Source organism: Candoia aspera, chromosome 2 (assembly GCF_035149785.1).
Source record: "Candoia aspera isolate rCanAsp1 chromosome 2, rCanAsp1.hap2, whole genome shotgun sequence".
Taxonomy (NCBI): Eukaryota; Metazoa; Chordata; class Lepidosauria; order Squamata; family Boidae; genus Candoia; species Candoia aspera.
This window is the reverse complement of record NC_086154.1, coordinates 207,835,843-207,849,899: the sequence shown is the minus strand read 5'-3', so window position 1 is coordinate 207,849,899 and position 14,057 is coordinate 207,835,843.

The window sequence follows — 14,057 nt, the reverse complement described above, 5'->3', positions numbered from 1 at the left end:
GAAGAAGGAAGGAATCTTCCAGTAAGATGTATTGCTTTTTAAAAAAAAACACACAAATAGTGGAGTACTGATTGGGAATACTTCCATTCATGTGGATTTAAGTTTGGCAGAAGGGCTGAAGAACACACTCATGGAAAGAAATGGAAAAATTATTATGAAGGGTTTTCTTATGAAGAGAGAATTTTCTCAATTCATTGTCTAGCATGGTGCCTTTAATTCCAGAATGTATTAAAATGATATATATTGTGTTTGTTGAATAATACTTGTTGTATATTTAGATTGATTTGACTTCATTTCTTCAGTTTGTTGCCACAAGATTACTAACTTGCATCCTGTCTCAGACCATTTCCCCAACAGTGACTTAAATTATTCTCATAGCATCATCCAATCATTACTAAATAGTCATTACTGTTATTTTGGCTCAACAATAGTCAGATGAAATTGTTGGTGGGGAACTAACTTCAAACAAATGCCATTTCTCTAGGATAGAGATGTAGCTGGCATTGTAGTTCATGGGTGGCCAGATCTTGGGCTTACAGATCGATTTTGTTTATAATTAATGTTCAGAAGCTTACTACTAAGTTTATAGCCCAAGTTTTTACATGCTCCCATCTGTTCTTTTAATTTTACTTATTTTTTTATATCTGTTCTCAAAGAAGGTTAGACAATACTTATTCAAAAACTTTAGTGATGTGTTCAGCAGATGGTGCTCTTGCATATCTATAAGGAAGCAAGCTTGGGAAAGAGTTCAGAACCATGCCCTGTGTATGTTTTATATTGAGAGGTAAGCAGTTTTTAAAAGGCAGGTTTTATAAATACTTGATCAAATTAATGGAAGTAATATATCTGTGCTCACTGAAACTTCATTACAAGTTCAGTGTGATTTTTTTAAAACCTCTTTGCTTTAAAAAGAAAATATCAATACAAAAAAGTCTGTTTTCATTTGAAGTTAGTAAGAATTTTTCTTGAAATATACAGTATTTCAAGATATATTTCATGCATATGAAATAAAATGCATACTGTTCAGAATAAAACTAAATCATAAATTATGATTTAATTAACAATAACTGTTCATAGCCATAATAGTGAAACCCTCTTAGAAGTAGGTCTGATTAAATTCAGTGATATATCCAAGTAAGTGTATTTATAACCTTAGCTGAATTACAGCCTTAGTTAGATTTCCCCTTTTAGCTCAGAGTTTCAGTACCCTTTAAAATAGGACTTCTATAGGCATTCATTTCATTTCTGCTATTTCTTCTGAAAATGCTGGATTGGTGTCAACTTTAATGGTGTAACTGTAATTATTGGCTGTGTACCATATTAGATCTGTACATAAGGAATTTAATTTCTAGTACTGGCAGTTCCTTACACTTCCTTTGCAAAAATGGAAAAATATTAACGCTGGAAAACTAAAAATAAGGCCAACTAACCTTTGCAGGAAAAACAGCCTTTCCTTGCATGGGACAGCCCTTTCCAAAAGATTTCCTAGGGTTTAGCTTTGAAACAGCTCTGATACAATGAATGGGAAATGCATAATCATGAATACAATATTTTCTATCCGTTATGACTACAGTACTCCCCTCCCATAAACTTGAATGGTACATAGGTGTTAAAATGTTTTTCTTCACAAATCTTTTTTCTTACAGTAGGAAGTGTTCAGTACAACTGATGCTTGGGTACAATTTATGCATATAGTATGGTCTTCTCAGACTTGATGTTCTCTACCCTACGACCCTGTGATGTTTGGGACTAACAAAATCTCATGTGCTATGGTATAATGTAGCATGTTATGTTTAAAGTATTGGATGCATAGCTTTCAGCTGTAAAGCATGCATTCATTCATTCTAGCATCTGAAGGGCATGAGGTTGAGGAGGGCTATTCTAGCTCCTGCCTTTTCAAGAGGATTTATCTCAGCAATGATGGTATTTAGAAAGGTATTTATATCATACTTAAGTGTACTTCAAGAACTTAAATTTAAATGCCAATTTAAACTGAAGCTGGGAACTTGATAAATATAAGGAAAAGCTAAGCTCCAACAGAAAGTTGGACAAAATTCTTAAAAGTATCTTCAGGTTGGTTCATACTAGGAAGAGGTGGCCAGTCTATATCTTTACAAAGCAGGAATCATGCTAAACTGGTCTTGCCCTGAGTATTTTATTGCTAGAAAGTTTTTTACTATTCAGGCTTTTAATCTATCTGACTCAGTATTGTCCACAGAACTGTTTTCTGCCAAAAGCTGTGTTTGCACATCATGATACTTCATCAAGGTATGATACTTTTGAAGGTAGCTTCACTGCAGTGACTTAATGGTCAGTGTCTCCATCTACAAAGCCTGCACTGGAGGGGAATAAATTTTGCTCACCTGCAGTGGCTCCATACTGAAATGCTAAGTATAATAGTCAAGAAGACATTCTACAATTCAGTTTTTTTTAAAAAATATAGAGCAGATTTAATAAGACAGCACTATTGATTTTGATCACTTTGTTGTCCATATTATCTGTGTTTTGGATTTCACCTGGTTTCTTTCTCACTGGCCTATATATAGTCAATTCACAAGGTTCAGATATGGTACATCGAATTTTATGAAAGAGATAAAAGGGATGGCTTCCTTCACTTGCAAGAGATTGCCTGGGGCAAATAACTGTTGTCAGTCTCTGACTTCTCCAATGTTGACTCTGTGCTAACTCAGGTCTAGCTGCTTAGCTGTCCTTCAAAAAAAATAGCAAAATTGCCTGAACTGAGAGTATATGAAAAGAAATAATGGGGATTGTACTTAGGAAGGACCCTACAAGGGTTTTCCTTTTATTGTCCTAACAGTTGTCCAGTCAGAGTATTTGATGTTTATTTAATTTGTATTCATATACTAGGTGGGCAGGCAGTGCAATCTATGATACAGTCGTCCAGTTTCTCCCTCAACAATCCTGTGAGGTAGCCTGAACTGAGAATTCTGATTGCCTCTAAGCCACCCAGAGAGCTAGACTCAAGCTAGACCCAGGGAGCTAGACTCAAGTCCACCCATGGCCAAGTGTGGACTTGAATCTAAGTCAAGCCCTCAAGATTTCCATTCTGATGTTGGAAACGTAAAGGGAGGTGTGGCTTGCCTCTGAAACCAACATGATCTATAGTCCAGTCTGCAGCAGTACATAAGTTCTGGAGTTGTTGCTTCAAAACAGGCCATTTACCAAACAGAACAGTTCCCTGGCATGAAAGCAAAACAAATGACATGAATGAGAATGAGAACACTAACACTCAAGAGAACAGGAAAGCAAGACCAAAACAACGGATATAAAATAAAGCACAGACATCATGTTCCTCTTTTCCCCCCAGAGGGTGGTTCCCCCTCTCCTCTCCTTTCCTCCTACCATTGCAGATTGTGAGTAGTTCAATGTAAACTTCCTTTCACTTGAAATTTGTAAGTGGAGGATAGTTTCTTGTGTTCTAGAATTGTTCCTTAACAGCAGACCTGGTGAGAATAGTTTCACTAGAAATGAAGTATCACTCATAGTCCCTCAGAGTTATTTTTCTCAGCATGCTTCTTCCCCACAGCAGCACTTTTAGGGCACTCTGGGCATGATGGTCTCTGTGCCCCCATATTCCTGACTCCCCTTCTGTCCAACAGTTTCTTCCCCCTCACTTGCTTTTCCAGCTCCACGTTCTCTCTTCTTTCTCTCCCTTCCCCTTACCATACACAGAACTGCTATCCTCCCCCTCCCCACTGTCTTGGCTAAATTCACACAGCCACATAGCCCTCCTTTCATCCAGGGCTGGTGCCAGTGGGAAACCATGTTGTCTTAAAGCAGGTTGCCCCCAAAGCACACCCTTGCCATGCAGGCAGAGCAGGCCTGCTGTGCACCCTGCTCCCTCAGCCTTACTGCACTAGAGTCAAAGTTGGATTCCCTGCCCTGCTAACAAAAGCCACTGTGTGCAAAGCCACCATCAATCACCACACTGCAGGCTCTGTAACTGGATAATCATCTGATGTACTGAGTGAGAAACACCAGCCACAAATGTTCAGCATTATGTTACTGCTTGTAACAGGCCATTGAGGTGGCCAAAAGATCACCAAAAATAGTGGACTCTTCTGTCCCACGCAGCCATGTACCCAGTATCCCTGTATAAACATCCACATCACCCTCTGACTTATTATGCTTAGGGATATAGTGAAACCACAGGAGTGACCCTGCCCTGCACAGGGGCTGCAGTGTCAACTGCCTCAACAGCATTAAAAAAGTTGGCAAGAAGAAGAGGAAGAGGCGAAGAAGACATCCATAAAGGGAGCTGAATGGTGAGGTATGGATAGATAAGGATTTGCCACAGGTCAGCAATGCTTCATGTATGTAACATCAATATTTTAAGTTCTTTGTTGTTCATACCAATACTTATGACAAAACTGCTTCCATCCAAAACGAAGGTGGAAAGGGCTTCAATGCTACATAATGTAAGATTAAAGTTAAAAAACAATTATATTCACCTTGCTTCAATGGACTGTGATTTGTTTTTATTTATGTCCTGCCTTTATTTTGTACAATTCAAGATGGCAAACATAATGCTCCCTCCTCCAATTTTCCCCAGAACAACAACCCTGTGATGTGATTTGGGCTGAGAAATTATGATCAGCTCAAAATCAGCTTCTGTGCCTAATGGAGGAGTAGAACTTCTGACCATTATCAAAATATATAATCAAGATGAACTTTCTATTAGATCAGTTAATCAGCAACAGAATGTGGAACCATCTACTACTGTACCTTTATCTCCACCACAAGATGATAAATGCATGCCTAGTTACCAACAATACCAAAGGATTATTTTGTATGGCCAGGCAGGCATTGAAAGCTGGCAAGAGAAGCCAACCAGATTCAGATTTTACACTACTGAAATAAGCAACTGTCCAAGCCTGTTGTGCCATAATTTCACAGAATCAGCATTGATAATGAAACCTGGTTATATTGATTAAGGCTAAGACAGGCTGGGACATATTACACAAACTATGAATCGTCTATGTTTTTTTTACAAACTATTGTTTTAATTTTTATTATCTTAGGTTCACACCCAATGAATTGGGCATATTCACCAGTGTGTATAGTATGTCATACATCTACACCTACATCTATGTACTGTATATATGCATAGGTAAAGGTAAAGGTTTCCCTTGACATTAAGTCCAGTCGTGTCCGAATCTAGGGGGCGGTGCTCATCTCCGTTTCAAGCCGAAGAGCCAGCATTTGTCCGTAGACACTTCCGTAGTCATGTGGCCGGCATGACTAAACGGAACGCTGTTACCTGCCCGCCGAAGCAGTACCTATTAATCTACTCACATTTGCATGTTTTCGAACTGCTAGGTTGGCAGGAGCTGGGAACTAGCAATGGGAGCCCACCCCATCACGCGGATTTGAACCGCCGACCTTCTGATATATATGGGTATATATATAGTATATATGCATACTACCTTCTTTTTTCAAGGTGCTGGAAGCCACAGTGAAGTAGTTTAACCTTTTAAAAGCTAGAAGTATTGTGGAGCTTGATAGGCTTATAGCTTATAGTGAGGGTGGCAGCAATTTATTTATAGCTCACCAAAGCAACCTAAAACTGTGGCACTAAATTTTGGTGGCAAAATAGCTGTTTCCAGCAGTGTATGTAGCATGGAAACACCAACATATAGCTGGATATGGGTGTGCGAAGCCTCTGAAAGGCATTATCTCCCACTGTGTGACTTGAGTAGCTGTATGAAGCAGCACAGACATGGAAAGAGAAGTGAAAATGATACCGTAATTCATAGAAGGATTTCTGGAGATAGGGTTTATCTTAAATAAGAGAATACTTAATTAGGAAACTGCATTTAGATAAAAAGCCAAAATACCCAATCTAGCTGTATCCCAAGTAGAAGGATAAAAGGTCATGTAGTCTACCATGCTACATGAAGCTTGGCAATGATATATCTACTCCACTACGAGAGGAAGGAGAGGGGGAGAGAGAAAGAAAGCTGAAAAATGAGGGTAGCCCTGAAAATGTCAGTCTAACCAATTAAAAAGAGCCAGTATGGTGCAGTAATATACTGGTGTGGTGTAGTAGCTCGCATGATGACAAAGAGGAGGAGGAAACACTGTGTAAGCCGCCTTGAGCTCCTATACAAATGGAGAGATATCACTCAAGCAATCAATAAATGCATGCTAGGTAAGGTCAGTGAGGGAATAAAAAACAATCCCTACTCTAAGTTTGACTTCAACTATTTCCCCTCATGATCAACAGTTGGAGAAGGTGCAATGAGATCTTCCAACACCTCCTTCCAGCCTGAACTCCATTGTTAATTCACAGGAAATGTTAAAAAAAAAAAATCCATTGGTGGCCATCCAGAGGACAACTTGCAGCCATAGCTGAAAAAGCATGCCACCCCTGCCTTATGGTATCTATGTATAATTTCTGTATTTCTAAAAGCTATTCACATTTTAAATCCTTCAGTCTGATATTAGTTATTAGAGTTGTAGTCCCAACATCTCTGGAAGATACTAGGTTGGGAGCCTGTGACCATATTTTGCAGATGTAAAAAATGCGTCTGGAATTGACAGATCTACCTGTGGTATGCAAGAACCTAAAAGGATACTCTACCTCTTCAAATTTTTGAAAACTTGTACCTTGAGCTCCTGGAGGAAAGGTGAGATATAAATGCAACAACTAAGTAAATATTATCAAACTTTATGCAGCATGTTATTAAAATTTAGCTGGCTTGCCACAGCAGACAGATAAAACAACTGCAGAAATTAATCCATCCATGGGACAAACAATTGTCAACTTCAGTTTAGATATTTCCCATCTGTTACAAATCTAAAATCTATCTTAAACATTTTTCTCCCGATGGAACTTCTTGGTTTCCTAATTGGTCAGAAAAAAAGGTAGATGGAAATTATTTCTTTATTCTAAAAAAGAGCAGGATTATATTTCTCAGGAAATTATATAGGCCTTAGCTCCCCAACAATTTGCCTATGAATGTGCTGATGCCTCCAGACCACACATCCCTCTCAATGTTTAGGTTTGTGTAATTTATCTTTTATTAATGTTTGGGAGGAAAGGCTTCCAACATCAGCCTGCCTGCCTGCCTGCCTGCCTACCTTTCTTTCCCTCAAAATGCCTTTGGGCCATACTAGAAGAGCAAAGGTTGCCTGGTAGCCAAGAAAGTAGTGGGAAGTGTCCTGAGATGAGCAGAAAATGCGGCTCTAAGGTGGGAAATGGGTGTCTCTGTATTTGGGAGGATTGTTGGCTATTGCCATTTTTCTTGGCATTTTTTTAAATTAATGTCAAATATATATTTGCATTGTAATTAGTTTTTAAGTTTTTGTTTCTTTGTCTAGCAATTATTTCCTCAAATCTAAATGTACCCATAGCCCTCAAAACTTTGGGGATCTCTGGTCTACTAATAAATGCAAAAGTGTGGCCAAGCAGTAATATGTTGCAGATGCTGAGTGCTTGGGATCAGAGCTGTAGCTTGCCATATTTTCTGCCCAGATTCTCCATTCTGACCAAATATTCCATTTTCTTTCTTCTCCCAACCAGCCTCCACTCCACTCCCACTGAGCACACTCAGCTTTTTAAAATTTTGGTAAGTGGAGAATCCTACTCAGGGAGATTTTCTACAAATGCTGAGGACCCTTCCAAGCCCATTCATGCCATTTTCTTGTGCATGAACTGTATGATCCACAAGTTCAGAGAACAAGTTTTCTATCCTGATACAAAGCTAGCAAATGCCTGGTTTGCCAGAATACCAAGAGCATTTTCTTCAGACAGATAAATACATTTAAGAATTTACTTCCTGCACACTGAGCAACTCAGCTTCTCTTTCTTTTCTTTTCTTTTCTTCTATTTTAATGAGAATGGCCTCTGGGTTCTGTGGGATGTGATAGAGATCCTTCTATAAAGAAGAACAAATACAATATTTAGGCAATGTGCTCTAATCACACTGGTCAATCTTCAGTTAGGAGGTGATAAGTCAACTTGGGCAAGCCAAATTTTTGTTTTCTAAATAAGTATTTTTTTTCTTTTGACAGCTTTCTGTCATGCCTTCAGGATGTAAACTACATTACTCAGGTTTGTATAATATTTTCTGCCAACTGACCTTTCCTCACTTTTCCCAAGGTCTATATGAGGTGAAGCTGGATTCCAGCCAAGTTGGCTGATGTTGAGACTGATGCAAAACCAGCTGACAGAGAAAAACAACTAAAGGAAATGGAAAAGGTTATAATTGCTCCCTGTATCTAGAGAATGCATCCACCTTTTGATTCTCTGTGAATCGGTTTTGGAAGAATACTTGGGTTCCTCTTACGCTGGACTAAAATGGATGAAGCTGTATGGAGTAAGACAAGCTTCTGGGAAATAATGGTGCCTAAAAGACCAGTTCCTTAAATTTAATGTTTGGTATGTGTGCATACCTAATAAAGAAATCCTCCATAACTTTCTACCATAAATCAATGCATGTCCCACTGCCTGTTCTGTGGGTACATTGTTCTCTTTCACAAATGGTTGATGAAATATACCATAGTAGTAATTTATTCTAGATATGGATACTGAAATGAATGAAATTTGCAGTGCTTTTTAACCAATGTCTCTTTTGACAAGAAAATAAATTGTTATACTTATCATGGAACTGTATTATAACAGTCTGATAGTAAATAATTATTAAATAGTAAATAATGAAAAATAAAGAGGTTTGAATAAAATATGCATGTGATTATTTATTTGGACTTATAACCCACATTTCTTTAAAAAGCTTAAGAAAGCTTATCTTTTTCCTCTTTTGACATTCCCCAATTTTTTCTTCACAACAACCCTAGTCGTTCAGTTAAGCTAAGAGACAGAGACTGTCAAAATCACCCAGTTAGAACCTTGGTCTCCTTAGTGCTAGTCAATATGACTATAGTTTATTTAGCAATATACTGGCAAATTGTCCTCTCCTCCTGGGCACTCCCCAATTACTCCTATAAGATTCCGTACACCCCACACAGAAGATTGTTCTTCCTAGCCCGTATAGAGGCTTTCCTTACTAGGGTGACAGCTGGCTGATATGCCATATGAAGATTGAGTTTGTACTTGCTCAAATATAGAGGTTGAATCTGTTTCACACATCCTTTTAAAGTGCCCACAGTACTCACACTGGCAATCAGAGCTAATACACCCACTCTTTAATCTGTTAAACTCCACTCATGATGAGGAGGTTGATTTATTCTTATTAAATGATACCACTGAGCTTGGATCATTTTCATACTACACAGGTGGAACCAGCCTCCTTGCATAGAATAGATCCTTTGTCACCTTGCAACAAAGCTTTCAATCACTAAACAATCAAGTTTGTTAAAACCTTAAAACTGAATGCTGCCCCTTTCCTCATTTTATGAAATGCTGCAGTTGTTATAAAATGAGTCAGAGGAATCAATAGGGCCAGGAATATTTTCTTGATTCAAATTGGAGATGTTGGTAGAAATTTAACAAGCTCAATATTGCTTTTGTTTTTAAAGTAGCAAAGGTTTTAAAGCAAATTTTATCATTGCTTAATTCCAATGTACCTAAATACACATCTCTTAAGTAATGTTTATTACTTAAACATTTCTATTATTATTGCAACCATAAACTAAGGCAGAAACGAAGGTGGAAAATTAAACAAACATTATAATATCAGACCTCTAGGCAACCATTATATCCTGCTGTGTTAATATGTTCAGAATTTAAAGTTGTGAGGAAACAGTAGAAAGGGATCATGGTGGGAAGAAAGAAGACAGAGGAAGAGGGCAAATGTGTAGAAAAGGAAAGTTACCACACACAAAAAAGTTTTTTTAATGAAATGTTCTCGTGAATTAAATGAGAGTAAGATATAAAATAAATTATACTGAAGTTAGTCAAACTGTGCATTTCAATCAATACACAGAGACTGATGCTTCTATGTAGTATGAAGTTAAACATGACATCTTTGTGCAGATTAGAGTTCATGCTTACTATTCATGTATAGTAAAATAAGAAAACAGTGAATATGGAAGGCACAGAAGTTTGGATATTTTTCTAGTCGATTCACTATTATTTTATTTTTTACTGTGAAGTGGCTAGGCCCAAAAAGGTGTTTGGCTTACAGTTAGCCTGGGGAAGACAATTCCACAAGTGAACAGATTTGCTGACCCTTCTAACATCTCTGAAAGTGATCCTTCTTCTCTCTACAATCAAAGGTCATGTGCTTTTCCTCCAAACAACTATCTGAGCATTCATAGATGAAGATAATTCACATTTACAAAACACAGGAAGACTAAAAAAATCTTTAAACACTTCCAGCTAGCTGTTTCAACTGTTGAAAAACACTATTAAGAAATTGAATTGTTAAGGCAAGATCTCAAGGACCAAGAAAAATCTCTGCAAAATAGAAATAACAGATCACCACAAATGACTAGCTGATAAGTTTATTAAGCTGACACTGGAATAACTGTCCACAGGTCCATAGTTAAGTGTTGCTTATAAAACAATAGTCTTCATGAGACACTTGTCAAAAAAGGTTATAAAAGTCATGGCTTAAGATATGCAAAAGAAAACCCATGAAACATTTTGGAACAGCACTTTGTACTGATGAAATAAAAACTGAACGATCTGGCTGCAACCTTTTAAGATATATTTGGAGGAAAAAAAGGGTGAAGCATTTGAAAAAAGGAAAGCTTGCCCTCTGTTAAGCACAGGGGGGCTCTATTACAGTTCGGGGTTGTGTGGCAGCCAATGGGACTGGAAATACTGTGGAAGGAAGGAAGAATGGATTTCATTAAGTATCAACACATCCTAGCAGTTAATGTCCTACAATCACTGAAGGAACTGCAGCTAAAAAGAGGTTGGCTATTTCAGTAAGATGACATTCTAAAACATACCTTCAAATCAACTGTGAAATACTTACAGAAAAGAAAGATAAAGGTTCTGGAATGATGTCCCAGTACCCAAACTTGAATATTATTGAAAATCTGTGGGGCTATCTCAAGCATGTAGAGCATGTAAACAGACATAAATATATTTTTTACTTAGAAGAGTTCTGCAAGGAACAGTGGGGGGAAATTCTAAAAGCAAAAATAGAAAGACTTAGCTAGGTAAAGGAAATGTTTGGAAGTTATTTCTGAGAGTAACAAAGTACTGGATGTCTAAACGTATGCACTTGCCATATCTACTGTTTTCTTATTCTTAATCCATAAACAGCAGCACATGACTAGTAAGTACACTTTCAGATTTCCAGAAAGATGTGGAGGTTGTGTCAGTTTCTCTTCCATTATAGGATGAATGAAATACACAAGTTGACAACGGGTGACTAAACTTTTGCATACATCTATAAGTCACAAACGTTTTTGGACCACAGTAACAGTAACCCTAACCCTAAATCATTTGGTGAGGAGCTAGCAGGGTACAGAATTAGGTGACTGATTTGACCCAGGATACCAGGAGTTGAGAGCTTCTTATCCCACCCCCTCCATTGAAGGCAATCCCTTTGGGAATAGTTGAAGGTGGGGTAAGAGAGCACAGGCTGGAATTAAACAAAGCTGAAACAGACTGCCCTGGACCAGAGTATTACTAGGTACATGAGGCCTTTCTTTTTTCTCTCTTCTCTCTTTTTTTGCCTATTGAATTACCCAGAAAGGTAATCCAGAATTATATGAGTTGATCAATTGTCTTTTTGTAATCAGGGAATGATCACAAGTGGCTTGGAGGATGCAAGTCAGCAACACTGCTTTATTTGCACTAGCCTCTGGCTAAAATGTTGCCCATTCCTGATCCAAAACTATCATAGCCACATGCTTCCAAAGATCCAGAATGATAGCTGTATCCCCTGTCTTAAATTATCAGTGGGATAAAACTGGTATGTCTTTTCAGATGCTGCTGGACTCTAACCAACTGATCAAAATAACCAGTATCATTCAGAAGAATGGGAATTGAAGTCCAAAAATATTGGGAAGATTACAGATTTCCTGCTCCCAGATTAAGCAATGAACTGAATAGCATACTGGAAGAGCCAATTTTATACTGAAACTAGACATCAAAGATAAATTCCTTGGAACAGCAAAGGATTTTGCCAGAGGAGGACCACAATTAATCTACACCCTTCATTATACTGACAGAGTAGAATTTATACTTCAGTACTAAGAGACAAATGCTGGAAAGCTTCAGGCACGTATGTGATTAGCTGATTAGTTTTGATTCCTTGAAGCCAACAATGCTTGGTCAGCAATTGGCACAAATGATTAACCTTTGTGTTTCCGGATGTGGGTTTATATTCCCTAAAGCATTCCTAAATCCATTCATATTATTAAAGCATATGACTATACCATTAAAAATGGCTTTGTCAGATCATATGTAGCAGAGAAGGTATTTTACATAATAAAAAATTCTAGTGAAGGATAAGGCATAACAAAAGGGGTTATTCTCTTCTGAGTTCCTAGTTCAGTTTTCCCCAGGCTGGTACCACCCCGATGTGTTGAGTATTATTCCCAGAATTCCCAGCCATTACTCCTAACATATCTGGAAGGAAACTTCTGGAGAAACCTTGTCTGACTCATGCAGTTTCAGCTCAGGGTCTGAACAATGAAGATTTTTTTTCTTTTTCATTTTTATGCTCAAACTAGACATGATGAAAGAAACATACACATTCCATTTTGCTGTCATGGGTTTAGGGTCATTTGCATGGGTGAGGGTGTGTAACTCTCTCTGTCCACTGATTACTTCTGCCACGTCTCCATCTGGACTTTGAAAACTGAATGGGAAAAACATTAATTGGAAGTGAGGTGGTGGTGGGATTTATTCTCTTGTCCACTGAATCTGAGTTTCTCTCTAAATGCCTTTTCGTTGCATTTCCATTATCTCCAAATATGAGGTTGAAATCACGCTTCCTAAAATACTGAGCCCTACCACACACAACTGGTTGGGTTTATAAGCTGACACCAGCTGTCTAGCCTGTCAAACCAGAGAGCCAGTTTGACATACTGGTTAAGGTGCTGAGCTAGAAACCAGGAGACTATGAGTTCTAGGCCTCCCCTAGGCACAAAAGCTGGCTGGGTGACTTTGGGACAGTCACTCTCAGCTCAACCCACCTCACAGCGTTGTTGTGGGGAAATAAGAGGCAGGAGTATTAAGTATGTTTGCTGCCTTGAGTTATATATTTAAAAGGTGGGATTAATAATAATAATAATAGTAGTAGTAGTAGTAGTAGTAGTAGTAGTAATAATAGGTGCCTTGGGTGTAATTCCAAAACATCTGGAGCACCACTTGAACACTATCGGCATTGACAAAATCACCGTCAGTTGCAAAAGGCAGCTTTACTTGGAACAGCTTACATCCTGCAACAATACCTTTAATATTATTAAAGAACAACATCTGCGTATCCCAGGTCCTTGGGAAGGATTCAGTAGGTGGACAAAAATGCCAAATCCAGTCTAAACATCTGGCTGACTGTTCCATCAACCACTGAGAGTAATCCCAACCCATTTTCCACTCAGCTTGGCAGAAAGAGGTTATGGCAAGGAGTCAGGTTCTCCAACCAAAAAGTGAAGAGTAGGAGCAAAACATGTGAAGGGACACCATCCAAAAGTAGAGACACATGAAGGAAATAAGCTTCTTTTTAAGATTTCTGAGCAACTGGATAATTTTGCTGCTTGCAACACAGTCCTTGAATGTGTGTCCTACATGTGATCAACTTCTATCTTTTTCTTAAAAGGCTTGATTGTACAGAGATATCCTTCACAACTCTACAATAATAAAACTATTGTTGAAGTAAGCATTGTTGTGTCTGCTCTGGGTTTTTCTTCTCAGAAGGAGATATCAGGGGATGAGAATGCAATCCAAAGCTTCCTGCAGAGAATGACCAGGTAGTAGAGCCTGAAGTAGAATCACTCCTTGTGATATCTTTCTTAGAATCTGACCTTGCAAACTGTTTCCCTGGCTATATTGACCTTTAGCTGAATCACAACCATTCCCAACCTGATTCTTCTTGTATCCATTTTAGTACTTATTAGCTTTAGATCCAGGGGCAGGCTTGAATAATTCTTTAGATCTAGCATCTTCACAA